Genomic DNA, 3,173 nt, shown 5'->3' on the forward strand with positions numbered 1-3,173 from the left:
ACTATCGTAGGCTTTAGCTAAATCAAGGGTCACTAAAGCTGCATACTGCCGCCTGTGCCGTGCAAGCTTAATGCGTTCCTCTAAATCGACATGGGCGCACCATATCGAACATCCGGGTCTAAATCCAATCTGACATCGGCTCAATAATGTATTATCCGTTAAAAATTTCATAATACGAATGTGTAATACCCTTTCTATTAATTTCACAACATTTGAGGTTAATGCGATTGGTCTGATATTATCTGGGTCCAATCCTGCTCCTTGGTTTTTGAGCAGGGGGATTATTTTTGCGAGTTTCCAGTCAGGAGGAATCCATGCGTTCATGAGGGAGTAGTTAACGATATTGGAGAGGTCTCGTGGGGAGAGGTCAAACAATATTTTTAACATGCCTGATGTAATGCGATCTGGACCTGGAGCTGTGCCAGGGAGCAGCCGAATAACGTGCTGAAGTTCTTCCATTGATACCTCTATAAAGTCATCCCCTGATAGAACCCCTACGAAGTTTACTTGCAGCTGAGTTGTAAAACGCTCTTCTAAGGCTTTTGCGATCTTATTTAATGATTCTAATAATTCTTCTGGTGGCAAAACCACTGAATCAATATTTATGGGCACTGGAAAGGCCTTATGAGAGCGAAGAAACCTAAATAATGCTTTTTTATTATCACTTTTCGATAAAAAGTTGTACCGTTTTTCATCATAATTATCTTTCGCTAAGGAAACTGTTCTTTTAAACGTAGCAGCAGCATATTTATAATTACTCCAATTAGTAGGGCACTGATTGGAAATAAGTTTCTTCCATGCAGCTTTTCTGCGTCGATAATCTCGTGCGCAATCACTATTCCACCATGGACAATCAATGCGCTCTTTTGTTGATGATACTACAAATTCTGATTTTTTAATAGTACCCTTCAAAATTGCACTAAGACTCATCGCTTTAATATCTGTTTCCATATCTGTTCTAGAAGACAAGGTTGACTGTAAATTGTTTTTAAATTTTGAATAGTCCACGAAAGTATGCGTATGTGTATTTAAAGAAATGAGGGCGTTGTTAATTTCAATGACAATCGGGCGGTGGTCACTACTAGTGGCGGCATCCACCACAGTCCAAGAAGAAATGGAAATGCCTGAGCTAGAAAATGTCAAATCTAGGACAGATCGCGACTGCGAACGCACGAAAGTGGCAACTTTAGCATTTAAACATGTTAAATTTTTAACATTAGCCCAATCCCATAATCGTTTTCCAGATGAGTCTGTGCGGAAGCCCCATGACACATGATGTGAGTTGAAGTCACCCGCAAGCAATATGTTCTTTTTGCAGTATGTTACTGCGACATCAAGTGGGCGAACGCTTTGCACTCCAGCGGGAAAGTAGGAGTTAATTATAGAGAGCGGGGCGCAACCCGGAATAGTTATTTCTAATATTAAGATTTCACATTCGGATGATAGGGTATGATGCGAAATTTTTGCTTTATGACAGAATTTAGACGAAATGAAAAAAGCTAATCTGCCACCTCGTGAAGGCCTATCCAATCGAAAACACTTGTAATTGTTTAAATGAAAGTCTTGGTCAGCGGACAAACAAGTTTCTTGTAATAGTATAACATCTGGTGATTGTTGGGAGATTAAATATAACAAATCTGTAGTTGCAGAAAGTATAGATCGGCAGTTCCACTGCAGTATCCTTAGGCACCCTATGTTGACGGTATACAAGCAGCCGCAACTGCTTGGTCCAGGATACTGTCTTTTAGAAAGTCAGTCCTCGTAAGTGATTCTTTCACACACTTTTTTGTTTTGGAGTTAGGAGAACGAGGCATTTTGTTGTTAGGCGATCGCTCCCCTGCCTTTCGTTTTATCCTTTTTCTTTTTTCTCCCCCCTCCCAGCACCACACAGGTTTTTTGCTTACATGTAGTGTGGTGCACCTGCTGTCATTACTAATGCGTTAGCATTCATAGGGTAATTCAAGCAATTTCCGGGGCCTAATTAAGCTAAGTTTGCAAGTTTGTTTGCATCCAACCGCTTTCCCGCCTACCTGGGTTACTATAGGTAGTCCATGGTTGAATGGGTAGAGCAGATCTGACTGCCATGCTGAGAGAACATGGTTTGAAACTCATTGGGTGGCTGCATGTGTGGCAATGTGTACGTATATGCGTCGCTCTTCAACAAACTTCTTTCACGCCGACATGAGATCACTATAGATGAGATAGAAACAGAAGTTGAATTATAGGGAGAAGGGACGTAAGGAGGAAAGAAAGAATCATTTAAATTTCTCCAATGCTGAGCAGAATTGAGCCCACTATCACAAGGGTTCCTCAAGGACGGCGACCAGACACCTTAGCCGGCTAGATTATGAAGGATGGGATGGAAAGAGAAGTTTAATAATAAGGAGATGAAAAGCAAGGAGGAAAGAAAGAATGAGATTGCAGGTCACAAAGAATATAGTTAAGCAACGATAACAGGGCAACAGGGGACACCGTAGTGGGCGGCTCCACATTAATTTGTACGACTTTGGGTACTTCAAACGGGCAGTAATAAGGGTGTTCATTATTCTTCCGAAACTACATTCTTGTCAATTTCGTGGCAACAGCTTGATTTATTAGGAGAAAAAATTAAGGCCACAGTGGCCTTTTTTTTTCAAGTTTTGAGCCAGAACCCCAGTGCCGGCACGTCAGCGTGACGTCACCGAGTTGAAAATTATTTTCTCATATTTCGGCTGTTTTGGCTCAGTAAAAGTTCTTGAATCTTGCCTAGCTCAGTCTTTGGCTGATTTAGAATACAGTGCAGTTCATCTCCAGTGATAAAACTCGGCCCGAGTACGTGCCGAAGAATCCATGACATCGCGGCTAGGCGGTGTCGGAACTTCAACGTGGCCCCGCCACTTGCGTTTCATTTTTGTGTCTTTTCCACGGTAAGAGTGACCTTTCTGGCATTGCAGTAAGCCACTCCACTAAAGCAGCGCAAATTGTTTTTCTCTTTAGTGTCCCTTAAGCACATACCTAAACGTAAGCGCAGAAGCGTTTCCGCATTCTGCCTCACCCGGAATGCGACTGCCACTGTGGAGAATCGTACCCGCAACCTTGTGCCGAGCAGCAGAAGGCCACAACCACTGAGCCATCGCAGTGGGTGAACAGCAATGGAAAATACGATCTGGGTAGTCCATACAAGTAGACTCCGA

The sequence above is a fragment of the Dermacentor silvarum genome, chromosome 5 (assembly GCF_013339745.2).
Source record: "Dermacentor silvarum isolate Dsil-2018 chromosome 5, BIME_Dsil_1.4, whole genome shotgun sequence".
NCBI classification, from domain to species: domain Eukaryota; kingdom Metazoa; phylum Arthropoda; class Arachnida; order Ixodida; family Ixodidae; genus Dermacentor; species Dermacentor silvarum.